General features: G+C 40.2%; 1 protein-coding gene across 1 annotated transcript in view; it reads right to left on the bottom strand.

The window, feature by feature from the left end:
- Positions 1-16,831, bottom strand: part of TENM2 (teneurin transmembrane protein 2) — a 1,222,720-nt gene that overhangs the window by 149,032 nt on the left and 1,056,857 nt on the right. The window lies entirely within an intron of this gene.

Raw genomic sequence — 16,831 nt, forward strand, 5'->3', positions numbered from 1 at the left:
ACTGCCCTGTTATCATATCTCTATCTCATTTTTATAGTAATTAGCTTCCCTTCTGTGAGTGTCTAATTTCCCGGAGACTTAGTAAACCCGTTGAGGACAGGACCATGTTCATCATTGTTGATTTCCTTTGGGCTCTGCAGTCATCGATATTGATGTAAGTAAATATTTCTCCTATTTTCCTGATATTTAGACATCCTCCAATAGGAGGTTATGGCAAGCACTAAATGGCCATTTATGAAAGATGTGAGAAACACAACTTCTGGAGTAGACCTCATGCTGCACACCTGATACCTTTCTCTGGGGAAGTACATGTTTATAACTTAATTGTAAACTTTTCTGAAACAAAAACATCTTAAAGTGGACATATGGTTGAGGGATATTTCTCCCCTCCGAATATTTTATTATAGGATAATTGTGGAAATTATTTGGGGTATGATTCTCAGCAGAATTCTCATCCTTTTGAATCTACTAGAGAAAAACAATGCGTTCAAAAGTGAGAACATCAAAGCCACATAATTGACTTTGAATGGACTCTTTTTAAATGTAGAGAACATGCTTTCTATTCCTAAGATACTTAAGCAGAGGTCTGTACAGAGTTGCTACACCTGCTGATTGTCTAAAGCAGCGTAGAAGAAAGCTTTGAACCCAGGGTGCCTGAGCCATAGGTTAGGGACTATGCAAATATGAGGAAGCATGAGAAAAGTTGTGGGCTTTTGACAAGTTTTGAGAAGACTTTGAAGACAGAAAATTTGTCCCATGTCAGTTCCTCATGAAACATGCTAAGCTCTATGTCAGGAATGGTGAATGTGTGCACATGAATTACTATTCTCCCTTCTTGCATCTCTGCAGGCATCATCAATTGATCATGGCATCTTGTTGCCCTGAGCCCAGACAGAGTCTCAAACCTTCAATGCAATGCCCAGGCTGAGACCTGCAAGAAGGCAGAGTTGGCATTCCAAGAGAAAATCCGTTTTCCATTTTTGATCTAGGTAACATTAAAGATATATCTTCTACTGGCAAGACTAGAATCAGCATCATTTCTTGCCCCACTTCTACTCTACCCCACTGAAATTGGAAACCCGTAAGAAGGGTAGCCACACATACAGTGAAATGAACTTCCAAGGGCTGTTTATATATTGGACAAGCTGCCATGAACAGCAGAGAAAATTATATCAAATCACCCCCACCAGACACCCACTGCACCCTCTTTCCTCTCAAAGGGTGGAAGAGGGTAGAAAGTAAGAGGCAAATAAGTATTAAATTTATTAATTGATAAAATGCAGTTATAATTATGTTATTTATTCATACTGAAAGTGTTTCTCTTCTGCATAAACTCCATTTGGCAAAAAAATATATAGGATTGTCTAGAAGGTAAGAATTGATTTTATTTAAAACTAGGTGCCTGGGAAATCAAATTTAAAATGTGACCTACTTAAATTACTCAGGGGAAGAAATGGAGACTCATCAGGTCAAAGAATTCTCCACATTCAAAATGCAGTCTTCCTTTAGTATGTTTGCTGCATGACCACCAGGAATGTGGTAAGAAATGCAAAACACTGTGGTATTCTCTGGAAAGCAGGACAATGGATGGACTTGGATGATGCCACATAAGAAAGTGGAAGCAGATTAAAAAAGAATGAATTTCTCTAGTAATCCAGGTGCCACTGAGGACAAATGCAAAAGCCAGATGAGAGCCTTCTAGTGGTCACTGGGCTGACCTTCTCAGAGAGCATCATTCCTCAGGTGTAACTGAATCATTCTCAGACATAACTCAACCCAGACTGTCACAGTATGTAAGGCTCAGCTTGATCCTCACTTGAGAGGCTAAATGTGAAACGGGGACCTTCCGTATTCATAACTTTTCTTATATTTTTACTACCACCAAATCCACATGATTTTTTTTAAATGATAGGTTGTAGGACAAACAACACTTGACTTCATACTCTGTCCAGAGTTAATATGTAACAGAAGTGGAAAGAGCAAAGACTTTGTTGTCAGAAAGACCTGGGCTTAAAACCTGGCTTGTCACTTACCAGTTTTGGGATTTGGGCCAGATTACTGCATTTCTCTGAAATCTAATTTTATCTTCAAAATATCGTTTTTCAGTGTTGATGGAAGCATCAAGTGCAATTACATGTGCAAGGACTCAAAGTAGTAGCTGAAACATGGTTTACAATGAAAAGATGTTCCCTCTTGAAATCCAAACTGAACCTTCAAAGTGACTTCAAGGGTTAATAAAATGAAAAATGCAGTATGTCTCAAATGTGTGCATGCATGCACATGCATATCACCACCACCACCAAGCTATCAAATAATTCTAATGAAAAGAGTTCATCTTCTTCTTTCCCCAATCTTCTCTGGTTGTGGGTGGGAGGTGGTTTTGGGATCACATGTGGAGTGTTTTACGTCCCTGCCTCTCTCTCCTCTTTCTAAGGCTTATAGTAGCAGAACATTGTGCATTCAAGCTACTATTTAAAATTAATTAAAATGTTTGTACAAAGTGACTATTCTTGTTTTACTAAATCTAGTAAATGGAAGCTCTAAGACTCACGCAGAAGAAAAATAAATTACCGCTGCCACTAACGACTGACAAGTTAACAGGCTGGTGACAAAAAAAAAAAAAGACACAATTTAGAGTCACCTAAATGTGTAAAGCTCATTTTAATGATCCAGCTTGAACATTTTTTTTTCTCTCTCCAAATTCTCTGTAAGAGATGAAATAAATTATCCATGCTATTTACTCAGTGGGAAGTAACAGGACAAGCCACCCATATCTGCTGCTTTCTTATTTTTTAATGTTTATTTATTTTAGAGAGAGAGAGAGAGCACACACAAATGGGGGAGGGGAAGCGGGGGATAAAAGATCCAAACTGGGCTCTGCCCTGTGAACCCAATGTGGGGCTCAAACTCACAAACTGCGAGATCATGAGCTGAGCCAAAGTCAGATGCTCAACCAAGAGAGCTACCCATGCACCCCAATCCATATCTGCTGTTTTAAGTAAAACAAGTCTCATCTATTTGGAGCTTGCAGTAGATAAAATACCTGGAGAAAAGGTGGAGATGTTGAAAAGGCTGACTTATAAGACAGAGAGAAGATATCTGCATCTTGCCAAGTCAGTTTTAGGCTGGGCCAGATGTGTAAAGGGAATTTCAAATATTTTGTCTTTTAAACAAAAATTTTTAAATAAATTTTTTAAATACATTATTCTTGAGAGAGAGAACACCACTGAAGTAGGGTAAGAGAGAGGGGGGTACATAGGAACTGAAGCTGGCTCTGTGCTGACAGCAGTAGGCCTGATGTAGGGCTTGAACTCACCAACCACGAGTTTATGCCCGGAGTCAAAGCTGGAAACTCAACTGAGTGAGCCATCTAGGAGCCCCTCAAATATTATAGAACAAAGGTGGGGAAGTATTCTGACCAGGAAACTTGGTGAGATGATCTGCCTGATTTGGATCCTTAAATGAGGACTTTTGTGAGCTCTAGAGCCTAATTTGCCCACACTCAGGCAAGGAGCTGAATCATAGCCGCACCCACTATGAGGAGTGTCTTCTAGCTCCATGTGACCAGAAAGGCTTGTTATAGCTCCTGAAAGTGCTGTAGCCCAACTGTGCTTGAACCAAGAGGCAGATAAGAAGATCTGATTGCCCCCAAAACAAAGCTAGTACCAGGCAGAGAGGGTTTCTGTGCTATTCACAGGTAAGAGGATTAATTCATGCCAAAGCTGAAGCTAGCTCTCAGCCCCTCCCATCTGAAGAGCTTATTTGGAAATTGAGAGTAGCCTGGAGCCATCCTTCCCCCACCCACACAGGCTAGGGGACTAAGACTTAGTTTTAATCACTGTGGAATGTGTCTTTCAGCCCTATCTAACCAGAGCTGGCAAGAAAATGCGAAAGCTGAGTGGCCCAGTGGTGCTAGAGCTGAGAATAGGAGAGGCAGAGCCAAGTTTGCAGAGCAAAGCCAGTAGACCTGTTTGGCCCCAGAACTGGAGTACAAGTCAGCTTGCATTAAGACAACAAAGAGTTTTACTGGTTTTAGAGTGACATCCCCTACAATGCCCTGGCAGGAAACCTAATCTGTAGCCCTGCTCATCGCTGAAATTTGCCTTCAGCCTGTTTGACCAAGGAACCAAATCAGAGCACATGGGAAGCCGCATAGCTCATTCATCAACTCTATGTACAGTGATGTTTGAACAGAGAGTACAGCCTATGGTTTCCTTTGTAGAGCAAAATGAGTGGCCTCATATAACTAAGAATTCAGTGGATTCCCTGGCCTGATTCACACCCTCAAACAATGAACTACAAATCTTGGGTCCTGGTTTGTTGTCCTGACTAATTCATAGCCCATCTACTTATAATACCTAGTTCTAACCATTTATGAAGCCTGACCAGAGAATCCAGGCAGCCATGAAGCCCATTCTATAGCTTCACGTGGGTAGAAAACAAAGCCAGCAGTCATAGCCAACTATTCTTAGACAGTGGCAAACCCCTTCACCATTGTCCTCAGGGCTCAACAGTTGCCTTGCCTCAGAATAGACCAAAGTATCAGCCTCCACCTTCCCAAGGACACTACCATGAAACACATCCAGAAACCCAAAATAAGCTGATTGGGGAGGAACTATATCTTCCAAAGCAAACCTGTAAAATCTGGAAGAGAGGTCCCAACATAAAGAATCAAGGACCATGAAAAACTTAGGTAAATATGATACTACTAAGGAAACTATAAATGACCCTACAGAAATGGTGATATATGAATTGTGAGACAAAGAACTAAAAATAATCCTCTCAACGAAGTTCAGTGAACTCCAAGAAAACACAGGTAACTAAATGAAGTTAGCAAAACAATGCGTGAACAAAATGAGAAGTTTGACAAGGAAATAGAGACCATAAAAAATACTCAAGTTGAAAAATATAATAACTCAACTGAGAATTCAATATAGAGTTTCAAAAGTAGTAGACTTGACCATGCAGAAGAAAGAATCAGTGACCTGGAGGGCAGAAGATTGGAAATTACCTAGTTAGTGGAGCAAAAAGAAAATAATAAAAGAATGAAGAAAGCCTATAGGAATTATAGGACACAATGAAAAGAGATAATATTCACATTATTTGAATTCCAGAAGACAAGATAAAGAAAAAGGGACAGAAAGTATATATAATACAATAATGGCTGGAAACTTCCCAAATCTAGGGAGATAAATGGACATCTAGATCTATGAGACTGAGAGAACCACAAATAGGTTGAACTCAAATAGGGCTACACTGAGACACATTAATTAAATTGCCAAAAGTTAAAGGCAAAGAATTTTAAGAACAGCAAGACAAAAGAGAGAAGTAATATACAAGGGAACCTGCATAGAACAATCAGCAGAGGTCTCAAAAGAAAATCTTCAGGCCAGGAGAAACTGGGATGACATATTCCAAATACTGAATAAAAATAACTGTCTACTGTGAATTCTATACCTGGTGAAACTGTCCTTCAGAAACAATGGAGGAATAATGACCTACCCAAATAAACAAAAGCTGAGGGAGTTCTTGAACACCAGACCTGCCCTACAAGAAATGTTAAAGGAGTTCTGTGAGTAGAAGTAAAAGAAGGCTAATTCACATCATAAAAACATAAAAAAATGTAAAATTCACTGGTAATGGTAAATATATAGCTAGATTTTGCAATATGGTAATAGTGGCACATAACTAACTTACAACTCTAGCTTTAGTTCTAAGTTATATGATTATATGGAAATTGTAATAGCAATAGCCTAAAATGTGAGACGGAGAAGTATAAAATATATGAATTCTATTGAAGTTAAGTTGTTATCAGTTTAACATATTATAACTGTAAGATATTTTATGTAATCCTCATGGTAATCCCAAGAGAAAATCTTGTGAAAATTACACAAAACAATATAATAAAGAGGTTTAAGCATACTAATGACCAACGATATCAAAACACACAAAAAAGACAGCAGGATAAGAAATAAGGAAGAAGGAATCTACCAAACAAGCAGAAAACAATTAATAAGATGGCAATAGTGTTTACTTGTTGATAATTATTTATTTATTTAAACAATTTTAATGTTTATTTATTTTTGAGAGAGAGAAAAGAGAGCAAGCAAGCAGGGGAGGGACGGAGAGAAAGGAAGACAGAATCCCAAGCAGGCTCCATGCCATCAGCACAGAGCCCAATGCGGGGCTCGAACCCACAAACTGTGACCTGAGGTGAAACCAAGAGTGGGACACTCAACCCACTGAGCTACACAGGCACCCCTCGATAACTACTTTAAATGTAAATGATTAAAATCTCCAATCAAAACACAATGAGTGTCTGAATGGGAAAAAGACAAAATCCAACAACATGCTGCCTACAAGGGAGTCACTTTACCCTTAAAGACACACACACAGAGTGAAGAGATGTAAAAAAAGACTTTCCAAGTAAATATTAACAACAACAACAACAACAACAGGTAGTGGTAGCTATATGTATTCCAGACAAAATAAACTTTTAAAATGATAAAAACAAACAAACAAATAAGAAAAGTCATTATATCCAGAGGTCAATATATTAATAAGAGAAAAACAATTGTAAATATTTATGTGCCCAACATTGGATCACCTAAATATATAAAGTGAAAACTAACAGAACTAAAAGAAGAAATAAACAGTAATATAATAATAGTTGGCGACTTTAATAGCCCATTCTCAACAACGGATAGATCATCCAGATAGAGAATCAATAAGGAAATAGCTGATTTGAACAACAGTATGACCAAATAGACCTAACAGACACATACAGAACCTTCTATCCAACAACAGCAGAATATACATTCTTCTGAAGCATACAAAATACATTTTCTAGGATAGACTATATATTAGACTACAAAACATTCTTAGAAAAATTAAGATTAAAATTATACTAAGTATCTACTCAGACCACAGTGACCTGAAACTAGAAATCAATAGCAAGGAGAAAACAGGAAAATTCACAAACACATAGAAATTAAACAACATCCTCTTGAGCCAACAAATGATGAAAGAAGGAACTGAAAGGGAAAAGGTTTTCTTGGGACAAATGAATATAGAAATACAACAGACTAGAACATATGGTACAAGCATAAGCAGTATAGGCAGTGTAAGCAGTCTTATTAGGAAGTTCACAGCAATAAATGCCTACATTAAGAAGCAAAGAGAACTCAAATAATCAACTTAACTCTATGCCTTAAGGAACTAGAAAAATAAAGAACTAAGGCCAAAGTTAGAAGAAAAGAAATTGTAAGGATTAGAGCAGAAATAAATGAAATAGAGAGCAGAAACACAACAGGAAAGATTAACCAAACTAAGAGTTGGTTCTTTGAAAAGATATACAAAATTGACAAACCCTTCACAAGACTAGCCAAGAAAAAAATAGAAAGGATCCAAATCAACAAATTTAAAGATGAAAAAGGAGACATTACAACTGATCACATAGAAATACAGGATCAGACAAGGCTACTGTGAACAACTAACTATACATCAACAAACTGGACAACCGAGAAGACATGGAAAAATTCTTAGAAAATCTGAAAAAACAAATGACCAGTAAGGAGATTGAGTTAGTAATAACAAATCTCCCAATAAAGAAAGGCCCAGAACCAGAATTCATTGGTGAATTTTACCAAACATTTAAGAAGTAACACAATCTTTTTCAAGCTTTACTAAAAAATACCAACTGGAGTGGCCCCTCTTCCTACCATCCAGGCAAGGGGGATGAGAATACATTTTATGAGGCTAGCACTGTCTGATAGCCAAACCAGAAAAAACAGTACTAGAAAAGAACACTACAGGCCAATATTCCAAATATATATAAGGAGCAAAACTATCACCAAATACTAGCAAGCTGAATTTAGGAGCACATTAAAAAGATTAGTCATCATGATCAAGTGGGATTTATCTCTGGGATATAAGAATGGTTCACATACATAAACCAATTAATGTGACACATCCTGTTAATAAAAGGAAACAAAATAATATCACCTCAGTAGACACAACAAAAAGCATTTGACAAAATTCAACATCTATTTGTGATAAAAACTTTTAACATATTAGGCAAAGAAGGAAAATACCTCAATATAATAAAGTCTACACAAGAAATTATATTAAAATACACACATACACAGATATGTAGAATATTTGTGCACTGTTGGTGGGATTGTAAACTGGCATAGCAGCTAAAGGAAACAGTATAAGGATCCTCAAAAAATAGAACCACCGTGATCCAGCAATTCTACTTTTGGGAATATACCCAAAGTAAACAAAACCACTAACTAACTTAAAAAAGATATCTGCATTTTCATGTTCATAGGAGCAGTGTTTACAAAAGCCAAGACACAGAAACAATCTACGTGTTCACTGATGAGCAAATGAATAAAGAAGTTATGGTATATATACATATATATATATATATAATGAAATATCATTCAGCCATAAAAAATGAGATCCTACCATTTGCAACAACATGGATGGAACTGAAAGATGCTAAGTGAAATGTCAGACAGAGAAAAGCAAAATTGTATAATCTCCCTTACATGTGGAATCTGAAAACCAACAACAAACCAAACTCATAGAAAAAGAGATCAGACTTGTGGTTACCAGAGGTGGGGGGCAGGAACTGGAGGAAGGTGGTCGAAAGGGACAAACTTCTAGTTAGAAGATAAGTAGTGGGGATGTAGTGATGACCATAGCCAACACTGTTGTGTGATATACAGGAAAGTAACAAAGAGAGTCAAATCCTGAGAGTTCTCAACACAAGGAGAAAATTTTCTGTTGTCTTTTTTCTTTTTGTGAGAAATCTGTACATAGGAGAGGGTGCATGGTAGTTTGATCACTACACAATCTATATAATAGATTTGATCACTACACATCTATATAAATCAAACCATCGTGTTGTATACCTTAAACTTAAACAGTAACATATGTCAATTGTTTCTCAAAGATGGTGGAAAAAAATTCCATATGGACTAAAGATCTAAATAGAAAAAAACTACAAAAGCATTAGAAGAAATACTGAAGCCTTTTTGTTTTCTTGGGAAGAGGATATGTAAGGAAAACAAATTCCAGAAACTGAAAAGGAAAACCGGGTTTGATTACATAAGATTTATGTTATCTTTACTACAAAGAATGCCCTAAACCAAATTAAGGGATGAGCAACCCCGGGAAGAAATATTTTTAATACATTTTACAGAAGAGTTTGATATCTGAAATACACAAAGAACTCTTACAAATCAATAAAAAAGAGATGAATGAAAGCCTGGCCAAAGAACATATAAAGAAAAATGCAAATTGGCAATAAAAGTATGAGAAGACATGTAGCTTCACTAGCAATTAAGTATAGATAAAAATAATGAGGAGAAATAATCCTTGGCTTATCAGTTTGGGGGAAAAAATAACATTTAAAAGACCACCAATACTGCCATTGCTCAAGGGAAATGGGCTCTGTCAAACACAGTTGGTGGGGGCGGAAATGCAAACTAGCCTTCAGGGGCTGGGGATACTTTGTCACTGTCTGGATAGCTCCCTGGCTCACTGTGCCCAACCAAGAAGCCTAGTGATCAGTGACTCAATTTTCCCTCCCTATTAAATGGGCAGGGCGATAAAGGACTGTTTGTGTAGGAAGAGTGAAGAGGTCAGAAAGTAGAAAGAACAATTACAAAACTACAAATGCAAAGATCATTAGCCATTCTGATCACGATGGTCACTTCTGACCCAAACAGCAACCCCACCTTCCTGCCTAGAGCACTTAGACACTAGTTGGTCTCAGTGAGGGCAAGATCCAGCAGGATCCCCGTGAAGAGGAGAGAGCAGAGGGTGCTTCTGACAGACAGGGGCAGAGTCTCTGGCTCAGAGGGCCAAAGTTCAGGTGCACCAACTTCCTCACTCCTGTTCTGTCAAATGGCACATTAATAAGCAAGAAAGAGATTCAGGGAAGAATTTCCAGAAGGACAAAAAACTCATCAGGTGTGTCAGATCTCTGACATTCAGGAGCCATGTGGGGAAAGACGCACACGCTGACTTAAGCATGAAAGTATGGATGCTTTAATTAATCCGGGGTGAATTTAATTGCTTTAGTTAAGTGGAAATCGGGTTAAAAATGATGCAGAGCATGCTGGGGTGTGTTAAAAACATGACATATGAGTTGGATGAATCGATAAATTAAAAGTGCACAGATGTTTTAATTAAACCCAGGGAAGTTAACGAAGATCGCAAGAGACTTTTAAGCCTATGATTAATTCAATTCATTTAAAATACCTGTAGAGATATGGGGATGCCTCCATTTTGAGAGTTATAAAAGTTCTCAATCGGTAAGTGCTTAAGCCGTTCTTAAAAAACGTCTAAGTTTGTGTGTGTGTGTGTGTGTGTGTGTGTGTGACTGAACAACATTAATTACATAATGAATATTTAAATTCTTTACAGTACATGGTAAGCCTTTCTATAGCTAAAGTCCAGAAATGAAGTAGCTTTTCACTTACTGCAGTTTAAGCAAGGAGACAAGTCTGGAAATTATTGGTGTCTTGTCTACAAGCACGGAAGCTTCCGGAAGACCTAGGGGTTCTATTTATTTATTCATTGCTGTCTCCCCAGTCAGTAGAGCAGTGCCAGGCCTAGGAGTTAGCCTGAATCTCCCTTCAGTTTTACTCACTGTGTGACTGTGGACACTATTTTCAGCCTTGATTTCCTTATCTTTAAAATGGGACAAGAATTCAGGAATACGTATCTCATTGTGTTTTTAAGAGGATGAAATAATGCCTTTAAAGTGCCATGTACAGGGCCTGACACAGTAAGAAATTTGTAGATGTGATTTTATTATCATTTTTATTAGGATAAAAGTGTTCTGACTCATCCTATCATAAAGAGACCAGTCACCCACCCCAGCCAACTCCCTCTCTAAACACTGACTTATTTACCAATACAGGTTTTCCTAAAATTATACTACTTTCCCAACTCTGTGTATCACATCAATAGCAAGTTCCCCCAGAGTTAGGCACTCTGCTTCGTGAGGCTGCTTGGCAACTTATTGAATCCCCTGTAAAGGGGGAAAAAGTTTTTAAGTTTCCAAAGCAATTTAACTTGGGGGAGGGCTGATGGATTTAAGTCTTGAGAAGTGATTTGTTTGGTAATGCAGCAAACATGGGAAATGTGAACTGCCACTTTTGGAGGCTGCAGGCATGCCCTCACTTGGGGCCACTAAATAATGGGCACTGTCACTTGTACACTGTGGAGGCAAGCCTCCTCCATGTCTGCTCAGCAAGCTAAGGGTAGGGATGAAAGTGACCTTGCTGCTCCCGGGCACAGTTCTCATTGGACAGTCTCAGCAGAGTTCAAGGGCAATGTGATCTTAACTCAGACCTGAATGTGCACAAGAGTTCTCTCTAATGGAGATCCCATTAGAATGCAGAATCTGATTCAGAGGGGCTGTCATAGGACCTGAAGTTTTGGATACTTTATACGCTCCCCAGGCTCTGGCTAGTACCCCAGACCTACCGACTAAATCAGACACTCTGGAGGGAGCTGAGCAAGCTGTGTGTTAACAGGGAATTCTGATGAGTATGGTTCTAATGCCATACCTGAGCAAGTGCCTTAATTTCCCTGAGCCTCAGTTTCCTTAGCTGCAAAATGGGAACAATAATGATGCATGTTGTGAGGATGAAATGAAATAATCATATAACCCTTTACATAATGCTCAGCCAATTTCTGCAAAGTTTTTTCCAAGTGTATCTGCATTAAGCTCCTTGTCCTGGGTCTTTGCTTCCAAAAAATTAACTACATGTATCCTCAGGTCAGGGGTGGGAGGGAGGAGAGATAGGATTCAGCCACCAAACTGCAATGGGGCTATAGAATGGCTCCTACAGGCAGCCACCATGGCCTGTGGCTCTTATGCATTCTTGGGGATTGTGGGGGGAGCAGTGGGGAACAGAGGGAGACAGGTGTGCATGACAGAGGGTCTGAAGGAACGATGCATGGTGTGCATCAATGCTTGTTTCCAGGAGGACTGGTGGGGCCTGAGTGTCTTTCACTGAGACAGGCAAGGCCAGCTGAAAAAGGGGGAGGGGTTCTTTGTGCCAAGAAAGTTCTGAGGGAGGTGTTTCTGGGATGGTGGGGAGGACCCCTCCACCAGCAGGGAGGGGATAAGGGACTTGTCATTCTTCTCCTCATTGCAGAAGTCCACTGAGGGAAGCAACTCACGGGGAGGTAGGAAAGCAGGTTACGAGGGAGAGCCCAGCCAGGAGGGATGGTTGGACAGCCTGAGCTTTAACAGTTGTCACTGTCCTCCATTCAGGGAGCCTTCCTGTCAAGCCTGTCTCCTCTGTGGCCATGGGGGCTAGAAGCTTCAGAATCAGCCAGACTCAGCCTCAAAATCTGGCCCTGCTTTGTGACCTTGTGCAAATAGCTTACTTCCTTTAAGTCTGTGTTTCTTCTGTAAAATAAGGATAATAATATTGATTTCAAAGACTCATGGAGACAAAAGCTATCTAATATTTACGGAGCATTTGATACATGCCAGGCATGGCTCTACTCACTTGACATGAATTTACTTTTTAGTCCTCACAGCAATGCAGCAGGTAGTATAACAATGCACCTCCATTTTATAGATGAGAAAACCAAGGCTCATGGAGGTTAAGTAATTTTTTTAAATGGGTGGGTACACCTAACTGGGGAAGCATGGATTCAATCCTGGCAAACTCAAACTCTATTGCTTTTCTGCTTAGTAACTGTGCTCTCTGAGCAAAGGCATGTAAACTATGGGATCAATGTCAACTCTTTTTTTTTCTCTTTTTATTCCTCCTCCTCCCTTCCTACCCACCCTTCTTTTCCTGAATTTAAATTGTGTCTCAAAGTTGGCTGATTCATCATCGCATGATTAATCTGACAAATTAGAATCTTGTTCTCCAGTGCTTATTTGGGTCTTGCACATTTTCTGGCAATGTTTTCATCCTTACAAATCTTGTCCCCTAAATTCAAGTTGCCAAACATTTAGAGACCACTCACAACTTCTTGGGCACCAAAGTAGGTGCAAGGAGGTTTAATAAAGAGGATCACTAGACACCCCAGTCTCTCCTCCAGGGACCAGATGTCCCGAACAGCAGTGCTTTCAACAATAGCCAAATTATGGAAAGAGCCTGAATATCCATCAACTGATGAATGGATAAAGAAAATGTGGTTTATATATACAACGGAATACTACTTGGCAATGAGGAAGAATGAAATCATGTCATTTGCAGCAACGTGGATGGAACTAGAAGGTATTATGCTGAGTGAAATAAGTTAGTCAGAGAAAGACAGATATCATATGTTTTCACTCATATGTGGATCTTGAGAAACTGAACAGAAGACCATGGGGGAGGGGAAGGGGAAACATAGTTACAAACAGAGAGGGAGGGAGGGGAAAATGGGTGGTGGACATTGAGGAGGGCACTTGGGATGAGAACTGCGTGTCGTATGTAAGCCAATTTGACAATAAATTATATTCATAAAAAAAAGAGGACTGCTAGAAACTTGTGATCCAGCATGGTCCAGCAGAAAGGGCCACTGCCACGATGTTGCCAAGCCCTGTGTGACTGCAGGGTCCTGTCTGGGGGTGTTTCAGGAATGTGGTGACCTAGGTCCTGTCTGGGGGTGTTTTAGGAACATGGTGACCTGCAAGCAGCAGTTTGATAGGAAAGGTCAGGATTGAAGAGAACCTTCCAGCTGAAGAAACAGCATAAGCTAAGAGGGAGAAGAGGGGCTATGATGCTTTATCAGTGACAAGTAGCTGGAACCTGCAATGTATAGGTTTTAGTAGGAGATGGTGGTGCAAAAGCAGCTTACCTCATGGAAGACTCTGTCATTCTAAGAATGTTCTTTATTCTCAGAATTTGGTCCCTGACTGCCTGCATCAGAGCTTCCTGGGAGGCTTGTTTAAAAATGCACAATGCCTGAGCCATAGCCCAGTCCTATGGATTCAGAATTGGCTCGCATAAGGGGTGAGTCTGGGATTATGCTTTTGTAACAACTGCCCCACATAAATGTCTTTAAACTGAAGTTTGGTAGCCATTGTGGGAGGCAATTGGGAGCCCCTGAAGGTGTTTGAGGAGAGTAGTGACATGCTCCCAAGTGCTCTGGAGAATGCTGGACGTTGTGAGTAGGGAGAAATGGCATCAGAGAGAGGTTGGCAGCCATATGAATAGGACTGTGACTGTGAAAGTAGAGAGGAGAAATGAAGCAGATCATGTCACAGGTTGATGAAACAGGAGTTGGTAAATGATGTGATGAAGGAGGCAGTGGGATGTCTCTGGTAGCTGGGAGAATGATTTAGATAGCAGGCTCTGAAGTCAAGTGGACTTTGTTTTCAATGCTGGCTCAGCCACTTTCCACTTAGCAAACTCTTGTTTCTCTCCTGTAAAGTTTTCTTGGGTTCAAACTCAAATCCTAGGTATGCAACCACTACATAAACTGCTTGCAAAGTGCATCTTCCTTGCGCCTTACATCTCCCGAGATGAATTTCACAGTCCAGCATTAAGAGCCTGGACAAGACTGCCTGGTTTGAATCCCAGCAATGCCACTTCCTGGCTAAGTGGTCTTCAGCCAGTTATCTAGCCTCTCTGTGCTTTGTTTTCCTCATCTATAAGAGGGGATGGTCGTTGTATATAAAATAGGGCTCTTAATGGTTACGTGGAATAATTATGCAGTTGCTTAGTACAGTGGTTGGTGCACAGTGAGAACACAATAAATGTCTGTGATGATGATGAGTTTGACTTTAGTGTTAGAGCCTCAAGAGGGACTGGATAGTGGGTAGATTTGCCAGTTAACAGGAGAAAAATGGCAAGAACCCTGTTGTCTTTTTTCAAGCCTCCACAGAAGCTGGGTAGGAGCTGAAACCAACCCCCAGAGAGAAGGCTTTATGTTTCTATGGTTGTGGCATTTCTGGGCCTCCCCTGACAGCTGTTCAGCAGCAGGAGGTGTCATTTCTAATAGCTATTAAGTACGCATTACCTAACAAGTAAGGCTCTCGTGTTTTAAGTTTCTGCTGCAGGTTTGGGGCCTCAAGCTCAGAACCAAATAAGCTATCCAAGAAGACAGTGTCAAAAGAGAAGAATCAGAAGCCTTTGATGTCTTCTGAAATGCAAGATTATTTTACCAACAATCCAAGGAAGCATCTGAAGTCAGTAAAAGACCTTCAAATAAAAGTATATAAAAGAAAAAATAATAATAATGAAAAAGCATGTAGGCCACAACAAGTAGCATTCGAGCAATGAGGAAGTCATGAATGGGGGATGGTAATAATAAAAACCGTAGACTTAACAATAATTTGAATGATAGCATACTTACAGCTGGATGAGAGAGGTACCTGATGGAGAATGGGACAAAGCAACAGGAAAGAAATGCCATTTGTCCTCAAGCTCTGAGTCTGAACACATTGCTTATTACACTGCACAAGTAATGAAATTCTATACCGAAAGACAGTCTTCAGTGTAGTTCCATTATTAGACTCTTTCTCCATGGAATTTCCTTCTCATTCCCTGATGCTAATTAGCTATTTTTATAGATTCATATAGGTTCATTTCTTTATAAACTATCATCTCAACAATGTCTATACCATTCGAAGTCCACATCACAGCATTTAAGACTCAACACTTCCACTTGCACTTGCTTATCATGTGCATCCAGCAGAATACAGGCCCTCAGAAGGTAGGGCCATGATGTGCTTGCTCGTCATTGTATTTCTGGCACTTAGTGCAGTACCTGACTCATTCAAGACACATAATAAGCATCTGTTGGATGCACGAATGAGTTCTGTCCCCTCAACTGACTTGGAACAATGTGTTAGAACCCTTACACATTCTTCTGATGTGAGGGTCAGTTCCATTTTGACTTCTGAGCCCCTCAGGACCTCTGCAGGGTGTAATGAATGCTCTGCAAATTCACTCTGATTGATTCCTCCATTCACCACAAAGCTGTCTTCAGATGCCTGATGTAGACTGGCAGGTGTATAAGAAGACAAGGAACTGCTCTCTGCACCACACATCTGAGGGCATGGGAGGCGCAGTGTGAGGTCAAGAGAGTAAATCTGTATTTCTGTCACTTGGACACAAACCTGGACGTTCAGATGTGATGGGAATCTCACTTGTTAACATGGCAAATTTCTCCCCTGGCAGGAGGGCCTGAGTCTACCTGCCACCTGCCGTGGCAGAAGCTGGCAGCACTAGAGGCATCCCGGGCACAGCTGTCAGGGAAGGAACAAAGGTCAATGCGGGTTTGTGTTGAAGGGGGACTTGGGAATTGGGTCTTCCTAAGGCTTTTATCAAGAAGGGAGAGAAATGATCATGGGCCACAGCTGGAAGGTGGCAGGAGCCATTCTGGCTGGACGGGCCAGCTGACTTTCCTTTCTACTCTTGCTAGCACGATTACCTCACCCTGTATGCTCCGCTTACTTTATTCTGACACTTCTGAGCTCCTTGGGCTCAGAAGTTGTGAGTGGCAATCTGCCATAGCCACCGACAAACTGTGCAGGACCAGTGGGGTAGAGCCTCACAGTGTCTCTGCCACAGACATGGTGGGGGAGGGGAGGTACGTGTACACACACATACGCACACTCACAACCACATTCTAATATTTCTTTTATTAAAAATAGAAGTGTATCTTTGATAAGATTCACTGAGGAGGGCACAGCATTTGGCTAAGAATGTGCAACTTCAATCTAATCTTGAGAAAGCATTGGACAAACCCACACTGAGGGACATACTAAAACATACCTCACTGGTACTCTTCAAAATGATCAAAGTCATGAAACACAGAGCAAAGACTGAGGACCCTTCACAAATTGGAG

This window comes from Suricata suricatta, chromosome 6 (assembly GCF_006229205.1).
Source record: "Suricata suricatta isolate VVHF042 chromosome 6, meerkat_22Aug2017_6uvM2_HiC, whole genome shotgun sequence".
NCBI lineage: Eukaryota > Metazoa > Chordata > Mammalia > Carnivora > Herpestidae > Suricata > Suricata suricatta.